The 18,808-nt window shown below is 44.4% G+C and overlaps 1 protein-coding gene across 14 annotated transcripts in view; it reads right to left on the bottom strand.

Moving 5' to 3' along the window:
• Positions 1-18,515, bottom strand: part of nrcama (neuronal cell adhesion molecule a) — a 62,590-nt gene extending 44,075 nt beyond the window's left edge. For all 14 annotated transcript variants that reach the window (XR_001965918.2, XM_018747358.2, XM_018747365.2 and 11 more), the window contains exon 1: positions 18,343-18,515. The gene's annotated coding sequence lies outside the window, so the exon portion shown is untranslated. The remainder of the gene's footprint in view (positions 1-18,342) is intronic.
• Between the last annotated feature and the right edge of the window lie 293 nt (positions 18,516-18,808).

Genomic DNA, 18,808 nt, shown 5'->3' with positions numbered 1-18,808 from the left:
ACCTCAGATTAAGCGTGCGTTTAAAAACATTCTCTTGCAGTTTTATCAGTTTTTGGCCAGCGAAATCTTTCATATTCCTGTTCACATCAGTTTAATAAAATGCAAGAGTAGCAATGACGTGATGCTAATACAATTACCCTAAAGGGTAAAAGGAAGAGCTCTGCTACCTCCGTTTCTGATGTACTGAATTATTGCTTTTTAGTGTGTCTCAGGTGTTTTAGAATGAATTTAAAGTGATAATGGGACATTAGATACAAAGAGTAAAGGGAGTCCCCGGGTTACGAACGACCAACTTACATACAACCTGTAGTTACGAACCACCCCCTTATTGACCGGAAGTTAATTTTGTTTGTCACCCTTAAGTAACAACCAAGTAAAAACTTCATAATTAAGCCTATTATATTCAAAATTCAAGTTACATGCAATGGTTTGTAATGACAAACGGGCGCTACTTCGCAACCTGCATCAAAACGTTGCGTGTCTAAAGCTGTTCGTCGGCTCGTGGGCGGGGCGCATGATCCTGAGGTAGGACAAAGACTTTGTTCTTTTCAGTCGGACCACGTTGCCGTTTAAGTTTCGTGTGTTACTGTATTTGGCATTCATTTTTTTGTTTTTACCCTCCTAACCATGGCACCAAAGCGTAAATGTGATGCAAGTGATGGTGATGCGTCCGAGAAAAGGAAAACAATCCCGATTGAAACTTAAGTGGAAATAATAAAGCGATCGGAAAAAGGTGAAATGCCAACAAACATTGGAAAAGCGAACACTAAAGTTTCTTTAATGTTTTGCACACCCCCACACACACGTTCTATTATAAATAATTATAAATTCGCCCGTCCCTGACCACGAGAACACGATCCTGCACTTTGGTCCAGCCTCCTCTGCATCCTCTGTTCATCATGCCAGTAGTAACAATAGTAACATTTATTATCTCCTTCTATGTCTCTATTACAAATACTGTAGTTACACACACACACTGTCTGAACCGCTTGTCCCATTCGGGGTCGCGGGGAGCCAGAGCCTAACCTGGCAACACAGGGCATAAGGCCGGAGGGGGAGGTGACACACCCAGGACGGGACGCCAGTCTGTCACAAGGCACCCCAAGCGGGACTCGAACCCCAGACCCACCAGAGAGCAGGATCCGGTCCAACCCACTGCGCCACCACGCCCCCCTACTGTAGTTACATTTATTCTTATTATTGTTATGAATATTATCATGACATTGTATCATCATCATCATTATCATTATTATTACTACTACTATATTGGTATATTAAAGATGTTTTAGTGGATTCGGAAGTGTTTCTTTAAAGTTTTATGCATAAAAAAGGTAGACGATACACAACATACTACGTCAAACATTTGACAGACTGACGTTAAATACCCACCGTACGTAATTTACATCAAAATCCGACAAAGACAGACTAAGGACACAGGACTCGTCCGTAATCCGGGGACTGCCTGTATTCTATTTCATTCTTCTTATCCAGCCCATGGTCGTAAATACATAAATCCACCCTCCACTGCCTCTATACATTTAAAGGGATACAGTTTTCCCATAAAACTATTTTCAACTATTTTTTTAAAAGTCGCCAAAGCTCAGATAACAGAATTTATTTTTGGACCGTGACTGTCATATTGTTGTATGAACACAAACCCTGCTAAACAAGTATTAAAGAGAGCAATAAAACGGCACACAGCTATAACCGCGTAACGTCATTTTGATCAACAAAATGTCCTTCAGACACACAGAAGGTTGTGGCCTAAGCAAAGGGTCAGACCCACAAGAGCGGAAAAAAATAACTCAAGAGTGCAGTAAAGAGAGTGTGGCAATAAGAAAGAACAGAGAGGGTAACGAGAGGAGACAAAGACTGTCTGAATCGGTACTTCAACGTCTCACTCTGCTGCTCTGCTCAAACGGGACAGTTTGCTCAAAGAAATCACAAACCCATGTTAGATGGCAAACATGAGAGGTGGCTCCAGGCAAAATGGTAACTTCAGGAGGACTGAGCCCAGTCCGGAAGGGAACAAGGAGTGAGACATGTCATATGGAAACACAGAGTAGTGGAGAAAGGCCCTGAAGTTTCTCTAGTGCAAAGACAGATCCACAGTGACAGTGACAACCCAGAAAGTCCCACTGAGATATCCAGGCAGGTACAGAGACGCGGCACAGACACTGGACATGTGAACGGTCGCCTTGTTCCATTTCCCAACTTCTGGATTTTGTAGGAAACATAACGGCACACGAGGAGAACATCACGCTGGCTGCGGCCACGATCGTACCCAGGACCTCACGCTCCTCTAAGGAGAATTCAAGGGCGGGGTTACGTGACCTTTCTGAATGACAGCACGCATTCGAAATGACAATGTCGAGAAGCAATGCACGAGACGTGCTACGTAATGAGCCTGGCAGGTGCGTTACTAGGTAACGAGAGTAGGAGGTGTGTCACCAGGTACAATGGGAGGTGTGTTGCTAGGTGATAACAGTAGGAGATGAGAACCTAGGTAACAAGAGTATGAGGTGTCTTACTAGGTAACAAGTGTAGGAGGTTTGTACTGGGTAATGACAGTGGGATGTGTGCTACCAGGTAACCAGGGTGATAAGTGTGTTATACAGATGTGTTACTAGGTAATGGAGGGTGGAAGGTGTAATATTAGGTACCTAATAAGGTATGTTGTGCCCTAGGTAGGAAGAGGATCATGTGCAGGTGGAAAAAAAACTGGTGTACAAGATAATTAAACCCACAATATTACAAAATCAGTCATCCTTACAGACACGCAGCAAACACACGTCCCTCGACCACACTTTCGCATGCGCGTTGGTGGGTGTTGCCTTGGTAACCGCGTAAAGAAATCTTACTATCTAGCTAAACGCCTGCTGCTCCAAGCATTCTAAATAATTATGTGTAACAGCCCCACTGCACCAAACACAGCTGTCAAGAGAAATTACTTTCACTGAAATAACTGACATACTAAAAAAAATAAAAGCACAAGCTATAGGCTACTTACTATAATTACCAACACTTTAATCGCCAATGTGCCGGCCTTGTTTAAGTATAAACAATCAAAAATTAATGTCCCTGGGGTATATTATGCACAGAGCAAACAATGGAGCCTTATCGTGCTACAGCGAGAGGATCATGTTCCATGCTGGCAATATGGGGACCAGTGGGTGAAAGCTGAGGTCTCTGCCAAGGGAGGTGGGTTTAGCGAGCAGCCCCCCATGCACTGGGCTGCCAACTCTCTGTCCAGCCTGTAGACGTGGAGCAGTGGCCTTGGCAGGACAGCTGTGGTACCAGACTCCAGCCAGAAGACCAAGAGGGGATGGGAAGACCTGGGTGGATGGAGATGCAGTGATGAGAGAGAATGGTCCAATGAATCAGGGTCAGACTGGTCTATGGACCATGAGAGGAACTTCACTGACTAGGGTCACTCTTCACAACACAGCAGTGGGGCAGTGGAAAACACCTCAAGATACTGCATTTAGGTCATTGCCATGGTACGGTTCCAGAAGGAAGTAGCCGGACTCAAGCGCGGAGCGCACGGGACTTTTATTTTGATAAGCCAAACTCGCAGTCAGTGGACAGGCGAGGGTCTCCGATGGGCAAACGTCGATAACACGGGAATCCAAAAGACAAGGTCGGTAAACAGGCGAGAGGTCAATAATCCAAAAAATTATCACAAGGGACAAAGGACAGGGACAAGAGAACAGGGCAAAAGACGGAGAGGTAAGGAGGGCGCAACAGGTCGAGTAAGAAGCTCGCTAGTTGGTAGGCTGAACAAGGTTCCGCACTAGCTCCTTGGCAATAATAAACAGGAATTGATGAATGTTAGTGGTGTAACCACCCTCTGTCACTCAGAACTACTGAATCTCTTTCAACATTCAAGAAGACTCTCAAAACCCACCTCTTTTAGACTCACTTCTCCCCGATCTCCTATGTGCATGATATACATGTACTATGTTATCCTTTCAATGATTAGGGAAAAAGCCCTATATGTGGCATGGTGGCACAGCGAGTAGCACTGCTGTCTCACAGTGCCCAAGTGGTGCAAGAGGACATGGGTTCGATCCCCGCTCAGCCTGTGTGGAGTTTGCATATCCTCCCTGTCTCTGCGTGGGTTTCCTCCCACAGTCCGAAGACACGCTGTTCAGGTTCCCCCATAATGTGTGAGTGAGGGAGAGAGTGTGTGTGTTCCACTGATGTATGGATGAGTGACCCAGTGTAAGTCACTGCGGGGAATAAGGTGTGTGGGCTGATGACACTACATAGAGTTCATTGGAAGTTGCTTTGGAGAAAAACATCTCTTAAATAAAGATAATCAATGAATGCAGCTACTGATTTAATGTATACTGGTTTATTTGGTGGTATGTGACAAATCGACTGCAGCCAATCACATGTCTGCATCCAAATCTTTTCTTCTGTTGGTGTAATGCCCTGCTGTATTGTTCTCAAAGATGTATGCCGCTTCGGAGGAAAGCATCTGCTAAATGAATAGTTGCGAATGTGGAAAAGTTCTAGCTACGGAATTCACCTAGTCAAAGTAATGACCTGAATTCTAGCGAGATGTTTCGGCAAGAACTAAAAATAGCTGAAGAGCTGTTTATGTTCAAAAACCCGCAAATTTTGCAGCGCTAAAGCAGTTCCACGCTGAGTAATGGGACAAACTTCCTCCGCAGTGATCTGAGTCCCAGACTATAGTTGCAGTCGCTGCGGCTAAAAGTGGCACAACCAGTTACTCAAATCTGAAGACGCAAACCTTCATGTGTGCTTTCCACAGAGGCAGCCCCACATGGAACTGTAAGACACTTGGCTGAATCTTGTTTTGCACAAGAGAGAACGCTGGATCCTACGAAGCCGATCATTGGTGACTCAGAATTACAAGGTGTAATGGGATCTTAATCCAGTAAAACCAAATTATTTTACTATGAAACAACTAATCCTGAAGAGTATGCGGCACTCCACAAACTCTGAACCTGTAAGTTGCCCATCTAAGGAACCGATCCATAATTACTGACAATGCAGAAGAAAGAATAATTCCCAAACCCTCGCAAATCAAATATCTATAAGTTCCCTGTAGTGCCTGAATCAATAAATACATTTTCTTCAGTGACTGGGAACAGACAATTACTTTTTCACACGTATGACTGTGCATTACGTTACCTACCGTAGCGCGGAAATGACACGAAACAACACTGTACTGGTGTCGCTTTTTCACTCTCAAACCTCCATTAGTATAAAAACAAAACAGATTAAAAGCTCTTATCAAATATAATGTTAATAAGCTGCAGAAAGAAAATTCGAGTACTTTTTCAAAGCACTGTGTGCCAAGAACAGCGAAATCACAAGGATTACTTTCGGTCTCCTTATTCAACACGTTCATGCTCTTCTACACCAGCATGCTTTACCTACACCAGTTTTTTCCTAAAAGGACCCATATTCAGTGACTTTGTGACTTTTCTCTGTGATTTTGACCACAATGTGCACAGTCTACGTAAGTGTTTGGTCTATTGTCTCACTATAAAATAAGAGCATTAAAATGAATTTTGAATGCAGTGTGGAAGGTGCTGAAAAGGACCAAGATGCTTTTTCTTAATCAAGCAAAACAGTCATACTAAAGAAAATGATGGTGCGCTAATTAATGATGACAACTTGTGGAGCTGTGCTACTTAACCAAACGCTTCATTAGGTTAGTTCACACGGCGTCGGCTGGTTAATTTCCTTAAAATGATGATCTCTGTAATTGTGTTCCACAGGTGAGCTTCGCTTAGAGAGGCCTCCGAGAGAGACAATATCGTACACCGGTGTGTTTTGTATCATTCATGGGCACAAATGACTCACGGAATGCAGTGATGACTTGTGAAAAAAGACAAGTCTGCAGGAGTCCGTGTCCAGAACCATCAATCGTCAAACACACTCTGCTGAATGCCTTCACACGCGGCTACAGGAGAAAACTGGGTGTTTTGTTGGAAACCAGCCAGGCTCAACCATTCCCAGACATCATTTGTCACTGGTGTCTCCCTGGCTAGAGATCCACGACCTCGCTTTTCATCCAAGAGATACATACTCCTTGAAAAACAAATGTGTGCGCTTGTGATTTAAATTAGCACAACGGAACGTTGATATCGTTTCCAGAAAGTGCCCTTATAAGCTTCCCGCACAGATTTGCATTGAGCGAACAAAGCAATTTGTCAGTGAGACAGACAGCCTGCCAGGAAATTAATATGTCTGGAATATATTCCTGTGTCCACTTGCTGAACAGGCTGTTGAGGGAGCAGTGGTGTATCATATCACCAAGGTGTCCCATATCTGAGCCCCCAACATTGCTGGTTTACAGTTGCCATTTCACAGCTCTTAAAAAGACCCCTAGGCTTCCATGTGCCAAATATTAGGTTCCCTCTATCAGTTTAGGTTTTGATGTTTGGCAGTAGCCAGAATTATTTGTCAATTTCCTTCCTTGTACGGTTAATTTTCTCATAGCCTGGCTTGCAATGTATGGCACACTATTCACAGTTGGGTGCTGATGCTGATTTAAGATGCCATGCCAACATTACACAGAATCTCAGTAACCATAGTAACGCTGAGATGCAGGCAGGAGTCCACAACTCATTCCAAGAGCCATTCTCTGAGGATTTTACAACGCACTGCGACTTTAAACATTAAGGCGCTTTGTTTATTACCTAACTGAGCAGAAATGTGGCTGCCCAGAAAATCATCCAGTAGAGACACTTCTGACATATTTCATTATTACCATCCCAAACTTACAGAGGGAGAAAAACAGGGAAAACAACAGGAAAATTAATTCCATTAACAGTCTAACCCAAGCACCACTCTGACGGACCACTAACTACTAACCTGCAAACTGCTTTGTTCTCCTGCGCGGTCATCTTCATAGATGTGTTGGGGTAACTTCCAACAGGCAACAAAGGAGCACTTTTTCCACCTCGAGTTCAGATTCATACCGCTTCATTGAAGAGCTTATGTAAATACATTTATAATTTACATGAATGCTCTGAAAATCACTGTGGCTCTAAAAATCTTTTCGAATCAGCTGGATTCTACAACTAATGGTACATGTAAGGGGATTTTTGATTTACAATAAAATCAACCTATGGCGGGGTCTTCGGATCAAAACCCTGTTGTAAATCGATGTCATGGGGCGAGGGAGGGGAGACCAAGGAATTGGTGGTGGACCCAGTAGTGGTTTCTTTAGATGCGGTAACAAGCAAGGGGAAAACGAGGATCGTAGTTGGGGACAGGCGTGGGTCGTTGAGGCACAGACACTGTTCTAGGGACAAGACTGGAATCCAAGTTGATCAGACAAAGTAGAAGATCAGGAACCGGGAAAGCAGATAACAGAGAACGATGGACAAAGGATGAGGGACTGGAGGGACAAGGAGGTAAGTGGGGTTCTGTTTGTCGTCACGGGAGAAGCAGGTTGACTCAACGAAGTTCCGCAACCAGGTGAGCCGGCATGGCTTCTTTTATATCCTGCTGCTCCGAACCGAGTCAGGTGTGGTCGTTTGGCTTGAGGGCGTGACAATCGAGGACCATCTGTACTATATTCTCGAAGGCCTACAAGCTGTGGATTTTCTACCTAATGTGGTTTTCTTCAACATGCCTCACACCTCATCAAGTTCCGCTTCATATTTGTTTCAAGTTTTTCCAATGTCAAGAACCATTTCCTCTCCTTCCTTGAGGGAATAAAATAGCATATGCCTTTTTAGTTATAGCTAGATAAACAAGGGGAGGAAGTTTTCATTAATTCATCTATAGCATCTTATTGCCCTGATTGTAATTTTTAACTTTCTTTCAGAACTCTTACCAGCGCAGAGGAACTACGAAGCCCAATGGACTCGGGACTCTACAGAACCATATCTAAAAATCTCTTCCATAAGATAAAAAGCCAGAAGTCTCTCTGTGCGCTTTGTCTACGAAATTTTTCTAGCTAGATAAACAAGTAACCAAGTAACTCCAAGTAACTCCAAAGTCAGGATTCAGCTTCAACAAGCAGCAGCCTCTAGTGTCTCAGGGCATGCTGATGTGTACAGATACACTGGTTCTCCGTTCTCAAAGCAGTCCATTATAGCAGACGCTGAAATGAGCATCAGACAAGAGATAAACAATGGCACTGTGTGATAGGCCTGTCATGGGTGGGACTGACTTCCATCTCTGTGTTGCATTGGATCAATGCTTGCCTTTTATTCAGCTTCTCCGTCTACCCATTCTAAGTGCTTTTGGTCATTGAGGCTTTACTGGATGCATGATGCCTGCTTGGGCCAAACACATTTTCCACAGGAAATTCCAGCTCCCAAAAACGGACACTGACTCACAGCAACAACTAAGAATCTCTTCATCATTTTTAGCAGCACTTATACCATACAAGTTAATACACAAGAATGAAATAAAAACACTGAGGATCACATGAAGAATTCTTCACGTGGACAGGACTGAAACGCAGATCTTACGATTTATGCTAAAAAAAAATCCTGACTACCGAAAAAAGCAGCAATATTTTTAAATTGTACAAAACAATATTTTGTAAAATAAATTTTCAGAGCTCTGCGGATCTGCCCATCATTTAGAATCAACTAGACTGCAAGATTGAGTGACACATACATACTACTGCAAGAACCAAAATACTACTTGGATGGGATTCAGGTAGCATAATGGAGACAGTCGCCCTTTTACACCTGGAGGACCGAGATTCAAAATCCCACTTCCTACTGTGGTACTTACCCTCCATTTCTGCAGCAAAAAAGTAACTTTGTCAGTTGCTCTGGAGAAAGTAAACTTCATTTTGGTAAGGAATGCACACACACACATTTTCAGAACCACTTGTCCCTTACGGGGTCACGGGGAACCGGAGCCTACCCGGCAACACAGGGCGTAAGGCCGGAGGGGAAGGGGACACACCCAGGACGGGACGCCAGTCCGTCGCAAGGCACCCCAAGCGGGACTCAAACCCCAGACCCACCGGAGAGCAGGACTGTGGTCCAACCCACTGCGCCACCACACCCCTGACTGGTAAGGAATGCTTTATCATAATTTCTTAAGTTCTAAAAACCTACTATGGGAATTAGAAAATAAAACAAGCCTCAACTAGCTCTTTCTTAAAACAAAAAAAAAAGGGTGAATCTTGGTAGCACCGGTTCACTTTAATCCTTTGAGGCTTACAGCTCCATCCTTATTGTTGTGGCGCTAAGCCTGGGTCTCTCACAAGACAAAGACTCTACAAGGCAAGGGGTATGGGGGAGTGGGATCATGGGATGAAAGTCACGCAGCTTCGATTATCTGTCTGCAGCGAACTGCGGCTTTAAAAAAAAACATATTTATCGCACATTGCCAGGGTCGAGGCACGGGGACAACGAGCTGGTAATACAGCTGTCTGTGGCTCGGGGCATCAGCACACTGATTGGGGTTTTATTTTTACTCACGCAAATGAGGAAGAGTCCAATTACCACAGTCCCTGAACTATCTCATTCACTGCCATGGAATAACTGGGTGCAATAAAAAAATTCACCCATAAAAATTCACCTATCATTATAGTTCAACATTTCCAACTAACACCAATGGAGAAGTCCTGGCACGACTCGATACCTCTTTAGTTTTAATAAATATCTTCTTAAATTTTAACAAATGTTTATTATACTGGTAAAGATAAGCTTTTACACAATATTCTTTATTTTTTTTTACATTTAGAATATAGCCGTTCAAGTATAAACATTACATAAGAAACACGGGCAGCAGGAAGCATAGTGGTGAAGGTTATGGCATTGCAAGTAGTATGATCCATTTATGACTATACATAATTATTTTGGTCCTAAATAAGAACAACCCAAAAAAAGAGATAAATACAGTTGTTTAGTGCTAGAGGTTGTCCAGAGCTACAGTTCCAGGTGACCTGAGAGTCAGTGCTTACAGTACATCACTGAATTATTCAGTTGCTTAGCAACATTCTCCACAGGTTCCAGTTTTTAGTAACACTTTACCTACTTAGCTGGGTATTTCACTGATGCAGTTCAGGTTAAGTATCTTGCTTAAGGGAACGTTTTCAGTCTTCAAACTACAATCTCTTGGTACTAAACTCAGTTTGTTAACCAATAGACTGCAATTTCCTCCATGAGGGTGTCAGTGGAGACCTTTCTCTAATATCCCGATCAAGAATAGAGTGGAGGTCCCACTAGAAATAACACTGGGAAAAGCCCCAGATATCTGTTTAATGAAAAAAATCTAATGGTTTTACATAACCATAAATCACACACATAAAGGGATCTGATGCTCAAATGTTTAGATGCATTACACATTTCATAATAACATCTGTGCTCAAATCTGGAATTGGAAACCTATAGGTTTAACATACATGGAGGCTATACTTTGCAAAATACAACCAGTGGATGAATGAAATGTACTAATATTCTGAGAACACAAGTTGAAAAGGTCCAAGAGCACAGCTTTGCACCATCGGGTAAAGCCGTCTACCAGATTCCAGGAAACTGCTCAGGACTAGTCGATTCACTTTAAAAAGGTTACAATTATTAATTTTTGTTTTACATTTACATTTATTCATTTAGCAGACGCTTTTCTCCAAAACGACGTGCATCTCAGTGAAAATACAAATTTGTGCATTAAATCAAACGTATAGTTGCAGACGTGATTCTTAAGTAAACCTAGTTTGTTACTTTCCACTCGATGCACCGAAGTTCATCAAGTTTTAATTTATACGATGTGTTTAACAGGGGGTGCAGTGGCGCAGTGGGTTGGACCACAGTCCTGCTGTCCAGTGGGTCTGGGGTTCAAGTCCTGCTTGGGGTGCCTTGCGACGGACTGGTGTCCTGTCCTGGGTGTGTTCCCTCCCCCTCTGGCCTTACGCCCCTGTGTTCCCAGGTAGGCTCCGGTTTCCCGTGACCCCATATGGGACAAGCGGTTCTGAAAATGTGTGTGTGTGTTTAACAACAAACGAAGGAAGGTCAACCTCAGTGTGCAGATCACATTCACTGCTCCCTCAAGGTCCGAGTAGTCCATACGTTCCTGCTTTTTACAGTATTGGCTTGATTATACCACTCTAAAAATAGAGAAGAGACAAAAGCTTTACTGCTTACAGACACCAGTGTTACCCTTTTGGGAGCAGACAAACCTCAAATAGACAGAGGCCCTTAATGAGGTTATCAGGGACTGGGACCTGAGTAGGTAAATAAAGCCACACAAATTGAGGTTTGGATCATGGATCAAATCAAACCAGAAATCTCACCGGAAGCACAAATGATAAGACTGAGGTGAACATACCTTGGACGTGTCATATGAAGATTACATTCTCTTAAATAAGCTGTAATGTTGGCAAAAGTCGAAGTAAAAAGAAGAAAAGGACAACCAGCAACCAACTGGATGGACTGTCACAGCAACAGTGGACACATCCCTTTCAAGCCCAAGGATACAATTACAGGAAAAAACATTCTGAGCCATTACACTGTATATACGCGTTTACAAAATGTACTCTAATGACATGTACAAAAAAGAGATTAATCTTTTCAGCCTTCTTCATGTGCAGATTTGCTGCATAGATGCAATCAGCTGCAGTATGGACTTAAATCTCTGATGACGATTCCTTCAGCAGCTATTAAGCCCTATGTACACGGAGGAAGAGGCCCCATCAGAGTCAGACAGTAAGACAAAGCCAGCAAAAAAAAAAAAAGTCCATTATACCATTAGTGTATAATATAGTGTTAGTATAGTATAGTATAGTATAGTGTATATTACTGTAGTATAGTGTATATTACTGTATGCCCACAATCTCCCACAGCATGGCTTCACTACTGCTGTATTCAGTAAGTTAACATGAGGTCAAAAAACAACTTATAATCTGAGCACACAAATAATAAAAAACCCTTGAAGTGAGAAGATTTTACTTGAACTTAATCCTTCAGAATAATTCCAAAAAATGCAACTCTGGCTTCCAAGAAAGACTGGCAGGTGGGTGGTAGGGTAAATTATTTTATAATCATATATGATTAGTCCTCATTGCCGTGACATACTTTTATAAAGCAAGATAATTCGGTGTAATGTGATACTAGATCAGTGAATTAATTTACAAAATGGGTTTTCACTCTTTTCATTGTTTCTGCAAACATAATTAGGCTTTTTGACCACAGCGACATCAGAAATCCAAAGGGTCAAGGGCAGTGAGAGTTTTCAGTGCAGCGTTTTAAGAATCGTTTTTTAGAGAGTTCGGTGAAGTATTCGACAAGAGGAAGAGCAAGTAACGTAACGGTTAAGGACACACACTTTTAAAGTGAACATTGCCAGTTTAACCTCCACTACTGCACGACTGTAGTACCCTTGAGCTACGGAGTCACTATACATTTCTATGGTAAGAATGCCTTGCTATATAAATAAGTCAAACACCAAAAGTTCTTTGGATAAAGGCACCAGCTAAGCAATAAATTAACATCACAAAACGCAGCTGTACTATACCAGCCTCGATTTATAGGCTGCAAGACACAATACTAAGCCATGCCATGCACCAAGCCTGGGAAAAGTGTGTATGTGTGTTCATCAGCTGACACCTTTGCTGCCCACTGCACACACTGTATTGTTGTGTTGTCAAGTATCACCGTGGGTTGGGAGGCTCACAGCATACAGCTCCTTTTCGAATAGCATCCCGCAGCCCCATACACACACTCCCCTGCTCCACTAGAAAGGGGAGAAAGAACACAGTGAGAGGGGGCAGGGAAAACAGCCTTGCTTTGTTCCTTCCTCCGAGCTCCACGGCTCCAAAACTGGCCGCCCCACCCCAGACACCCTCGGTACAAGACAATATGACAGGGGAACTTGTCTGGAGATGGACTAGCAGGTCACTTCAGGGGCATCCTGTTTCACATAAATACATTCTGATTTCCATGATTTCTAATTAAATTATCTGCCGACTGATTTGTGTAAAGACATAGTGGACGATTAACCCAACAGGCTACAGAAACAAACTGTATTTTCTTCAACAACTGCTACAAAGGTGGGTTCTCCCCATGCATCTTTCATCAAGCTGCACAGCCGAACACAAGACTGCCTCCCATAGCTCTGCAAAGGGCTGTGGGTAACAAGGTGATGGAATAATAATTTTGTCCTGTATCATGAGTAGCGACCAGACTTGACCACTCCTGTTCAGCCATCTGTCATGGTCCCTGGAGCTTTCCAAAGTGACCTAAACACTGACATACTCCAATACTGTATAAACCGCATGAAAAAAGCAAAACCACCTTGAATAAAAATTTTTAATGACTTGTAAAGTTCACTGTTTGATGTTCAGTGAAAAGGAAGACAGAGAGTGCCTGTACAACTGTGCACTTTTGGGACTAATAAAATGTGTGGGTCTGTCCATCTATGTGTTTATATGCATACAAAAAGTTTAAATCACAACATGAACTGTATCATTTATTTTGTTAAAGCTTGTAAAAAAGCAATGCAACAGAAGAACTGTTTTTGGACAGTGCAAATATTAATAAAAATGTTAAAGGACCAAAATCAAATGAACTGTTTTCCAAATTTTGCTCGTTTTTCAAATCATTCGATGATCCCAAATCACAGTAATCTGACCCTTCGTAAACACCAGCATCTGCAGCTGTGTGATGCAAGAGCTCCCTTTGGAAGACTGTCAATTCCCATTAGTCTCAGGCTCCATCCCAGTGTGAAACTGTAATTGCACTCTCCAGCTTGCCAAGACCATCACCATTCAAGAATCCACCATGAGTAGAGCCGTAATGGCTGTACGTGTGTACAATGGTCCACTGTGCCTCCAGCATCCACCGGGTGGAGACCAGCAGGCTTGCAGAAAAAGGCTCTCTGCAGGACAGGAAGTGTTTGTGTGTAGTGGTGGGGGACTGGGGTGTTTTGAGAAAGGGGGGAGGCCTGATCTTGCCAGAGTCTTTTAAGAAAGTATTAGGTCATTTCATAATAAAGAGTAATGAAGAAAAGGTGTAACAAAGATCCCACTTCTGCCACCAGGAAGCTTGAGAGAGGCCATGCTGGAAAGAAACACACAGCCTGCCAAGAAGGATCAAACAGCAAAGCTTGATGAGAGAAGAACTGGTCCCCACCATGACGGCAGTAAGGTTCCTATCATCTTTCCACTGCATAATATACAAATGTAACATATTTAAGAGAGAAATGAGATAGGTAAACTCTGCATTTGAGCACACCACTTCCCTGCTAAATTCCTTAACCAGCTGGTATGGTCAGATCAGCATTGTGTCTCATGTCTTCCTTTATACTACAGCCGTCAGCTTACAGGCAAGCGTGCTCAGAAAGACATGTCAAATACGGTTAGCATTTGAAATTCTAATTTAATGAACTTGGCAACAACATCATTGCAATCTAAAGCTACAATGTTCAGCCATTCTGTTTCCACCCTCCAGATCCCCAGAGGCAAAAGTCGGTGACCCAGAAGTGGAGACAATAATAAAGAACACCTGATTTGGATTACATAGCCATGATACACCTCTGGATCAGTGTGTTGTATGGAGGCAGATTAAAATGTCAAACATCTACATTTTTATGAACATAGCATCTTAAGCAGAACCTCCATCTGCCTTTTTGATCCAGACTTTACCAATAATCAGAGTATTTGAACATCTGTCTCCACACAGCCAGCTGCTAACCACTGAGATTTTTATAGTACAACTCACATGAATTCCAGGACACATTAGGAAAACTCTCACCTTAAGTACATTAAAATTAATTTCACTATTTATAACTTGCATCATCAATACATTTTAAATGCCAGCTTTAACATCAAATTCACTTGTTCCTATTTGAATCAATTTCTACATCATAAGTTTAAAAATGTCCTTGGCATTTTTACTACAAAATTCTGAGGGGGTTTTCCAGTATGTAAGGTTTCAGCCTCAAGCTATAATTTTCCATTCTAATCCTTTGAGAGCATTCAACTTAATCAACTTCAGCAATAATATTAAAGTTATGTCTGAGTGGGTATGGTTGACCACAGTGGTAATATGAGGCAAAGTGTCAGCACAATGGATAACCAAAAGCAAAGTACCTCCTTGGAGGTGTGAGAATAACTTTTATTTTGATTCTGTTAGCATTCTGATATGTTCTCATCTTTAATATAACCTTAATACACTGAGCAATACAAAATGAATTTCATCTGTCAGGCAGAACAATGTTATTTCTTGTAGCTGAAGAAGATTAAAGACTTTGGTCAACCACTCATTTAGAGGGGGAACTCCAAACCGAAACACTCATATTAACCATTTGTCCTGGACAAGGTTGTGGCAGACTCCAGAACCTATTCCAGAATCACTGGGCAGAAGGCTGTGGGGGGTACAAGGTGGACAGGATGCCAGTCCATTGGAAGGTAGCTACACACACACACACATACATTAAGGGCACGTCAGGGTTGATTTCACCTGTGCTGCTCACCTTTGGGCTGGATGAGGAAACCTTACCACGATGAGAAAACCTGTACAAACTAAACAGACTGAGCTGGATTCGAACCTACGCACAGAGAACCCAGGCAGAGCGAGGCAGCAATGCTAACCACTGCACCACTATGCTGGCTGTGGACCATAACAACGAGAAGTTTCCTTGCCAAGCATGCAAAAGTAATCAACCTACATTTCACAACTTCAACAAAACAACAACGTGGGTTGTAGTTTAATAAAGAAATAGATGAATACAAACGAAACTTTTAAGAACCGGATTAATTACAACAAAAATAACAGAATCTAACAGTGGGTGACCAGGGGCACAATGCCATTGTGCTGTGCCACAAGAAAGGCAGACAGTACAAACAGGAAGAGAGATCAAATCGGCTGGCAACGTTAGCAGAATAGCTTGCGTGCTCTGCAGCCCACGCGGCTGAATAAGTGACGCTGATCTCAAACAGCCACTGTGTCACTCCTCCTACAAGCCGGTCCTTTCCCACAACCCCTGGATGGTCTCAGGTCAGGTCACCGCGTGTGCTTCACAAACAGCTATCGCGTATTTGCTTAGCGCGGCGAGTAATTTATTTATTACACATATATTGTGATGGACCCAAGGGGGTGCGGTGGCGCAGTGGGTTGGACCGCAGTCCTGCTCTCCGGTGGGTCTGGGGTTCAAGTCCCGCTTGGGGTACCTTGCGACGGACTGGCGTCCCGTCCTGGGTGTGTCCCCTCTCCCTCTGGCCTTACGCCCTGTGTTGCCGGGTAGGCTCCGGTTCCCCGTGACCCCGTATGGGACAGGCGGTTCTGAAAATGTGTGTGTGTGTGTGTGTGTGTGTGTGTGTGTGTGTGTGTGTGTGTGTGTGTGTGTGTGTGATGGACCCGCACACGTCGTCAGCGATGTAATTTGTAGTCACTGACAGTCCTGTCAGTCAACATCAGGCACCCTCACCCAGGCAATTCAGCTAAAAATGAAAATAATAAAACTTTACTGCTATCACATAAATGGGGGGGTGGGCATGGCTGGGGCGTTGGGTTGTGGACGTTGGGTTCGAGTCCTGCTTGGGGTGCCTTGCCGTGGACTGGTGTCTCGTCCGGGGTGCGTCCCCTCCCCCACTGGCCCTGCGCCCTGCGTTGCCGTGTTAGGCTCCGGTTCGCCACGACCCTGCTCAGGACAAGCAGTTGTACACATTGTGTGTGTGTGTGTGTGTGCGATCACATATAATCCCTTATTACCGAGGTTACGTACATCTCATTGGTTCATGTCTTTTGCTCGATTTGCAGCATCCAGCAGTAGATTCTTTAATATCAGGCCTCAGGGTAATCCTGGAATGCTGGGACTCTATATGACCAACAAAGCTCCAGGGGGTTCTGTTAGCAGCAGGGCTCATCTGAGCCTTCCATGAGCTGAGATACCTGCGGGGCGTGCGTTTGAAATTCAGTGCTCAGACACGTATGCAAAAGCCATACCTCTCAATAAATTATGGCTATTTTCACAGGGAATACGTATTCATTATTAATATATTCCGCTTATGCATTCGTCCAAGGCAACGTACCGCGTTGGATAATCGACTTTACAGCGACATACCCGTTTGCAGAGCAGGGTTTTCTTGCCGGAGCACTTCAGGGTAAGGAGGGGGTCTTGACCAATGACAATTCAACCTGATTGAGATTCAAAGCAGGAAAAGCCCTGGGCTGTAAGTTAACACCTCCAACCACTATGCCCCCTGCTGGCCTCAGATGCACATGACCGGCCCTTTATCACACTGTGATTTACAGTTTGGAGAAGAAGAGTCACAGTGATCTGACAGACCAGGTTGTAAGTGTAACTCAGTCCATGGAGTGGGCCCTCTGCATGTTTACTTACACACACACACACACACACAGACAGGCCCTAAACCCGGACTCCTGGGACCCAGCGCCATTGCAGTGTCAACGGCAGCGTCTTCCGTGGTACTCTAGAGTTCAATCAATGCCGGTCCATGTAACGATATTGTTAACGAATTAATCTGGTCACGACCAAAAAAATGTAAAAAAGCCTCATTTTAAAAATTAACAAATAAAGAAGCCAGGGAAGGCCCCCGTGTTACGCAGAAGACGAAAACGCGAACGCGACGGACGGTGTGTGTCGTCTCTGCGGCTTCTCCACATCAACGGCAGCGCATCCATCCCTCCCGTGAAGGCACGAGCGAGTGTCGTTTTCCCCACATAAAACCTTGCAACTCCGCGTTATTATGGCTATAACAAATGAACAACTGAGTAAATGAAGACGCTTTCCTCTTCATATGGACGCGACGAAGCAGTGAGCCGTATTGTTACAGCATCGCCGCCACTGCCAGTGAGTGAGTGAGGGAGCGGAGCTGAGCGGAGGGATGGACTGGAGGCAGCGCGGGGGCTCCGTGCACGAGTACATTACGGTACAAAAGCGGAATGTAAAAATGACGCTGGTACTGAATTTATACATGATGGCACTAACAGTGAATTTACAAATGACACTGTTCAGGGACTTAGACGTGAAAAGCGAGCGCCCTGAGTCTGCCGCCGGACTCCTGAGCCGTAATGGCAGCAGACGAAAGCCGGCGGTTTATTTCCCGCGGAGGTGTCACGGGCTTCGGCGCGAGCGAGCGAGCGAGCGGCCCGTTCACACCTGAGATGTGCACATCCGCAGCGGCGTCGCCTCAGCCTCGTCATCCTACATCCTCACTGTCCTCACCCCCTATTCCTCCTTATCATCATCTATATATCAAGGATATTATCATTATGTTCGTCTTCATCATCATCACTGCCCCCGACGCGACGGGCTTTTTTTTCCCACAACAACCCGCCCGCCGCACCTGACACCACACGCACGCAGGGAGGATTTGCCGCACTATATCATCATGCGCTCGAGCGCGGCGCGGGGACCACTCACCACGCCGCAGACGGACGCTGCGGAGACCCGTCGGTGTCCCGTCGGTATCCCGGCTTCGCCGTGTCCCTGTCCTGTCTCCTGTCTCCCGTCTCCCTTCTCCCTTCTTCGAGCTGCGCTTACGCTGCCTCCCCCCCACTCCAAGAGCGCGCGCGCTCAGTGCGAGGCCCTCCCCGTGCGCGCGCAGCCGCAGCGACCCCCCCCCACCCACCCCACGGACCGGCAGTCGGGGACGCGCTCTGTTGTCCATGGAAAAAGAGGAAAGAAACGCGAAAAGACGAATTATTGGGCGACGCGCTGCAGAAAAAGAGTTCCTGCAGGTGCTGTTGCTCCATACTGTAAAGAGCAGCCTGCTAGTGTCGGCGCGAAGGAGCCAGCACATAGTTTATTGTGCACGTGGGGAATATATGTATATCCCCAATCCATAAGTGTGTGTGGTTAACATGTGGTCGTGGTGTGAGGGAAAAGG

This window comes from Scleropages formosus, chromosome 2, assembly GCF_900964775.1.
Source record: "Scleropages formosus chromosome 2, fSclFor1.1, whole genome shotgun sequence".
In the NCBI taxonomy this organism is placed as follows: Eukaryota; Metazoa; Chordata; class Actinopteri; order Osteoglossiformes; family Osteoglossidae; genus Scleropages; species Scleropages formosus.
The sequence above is the reverse complement of the archived record's forward strand: the minus strand, read 5'-3'. Positions and strand labels throughout refer to the sequence as shown.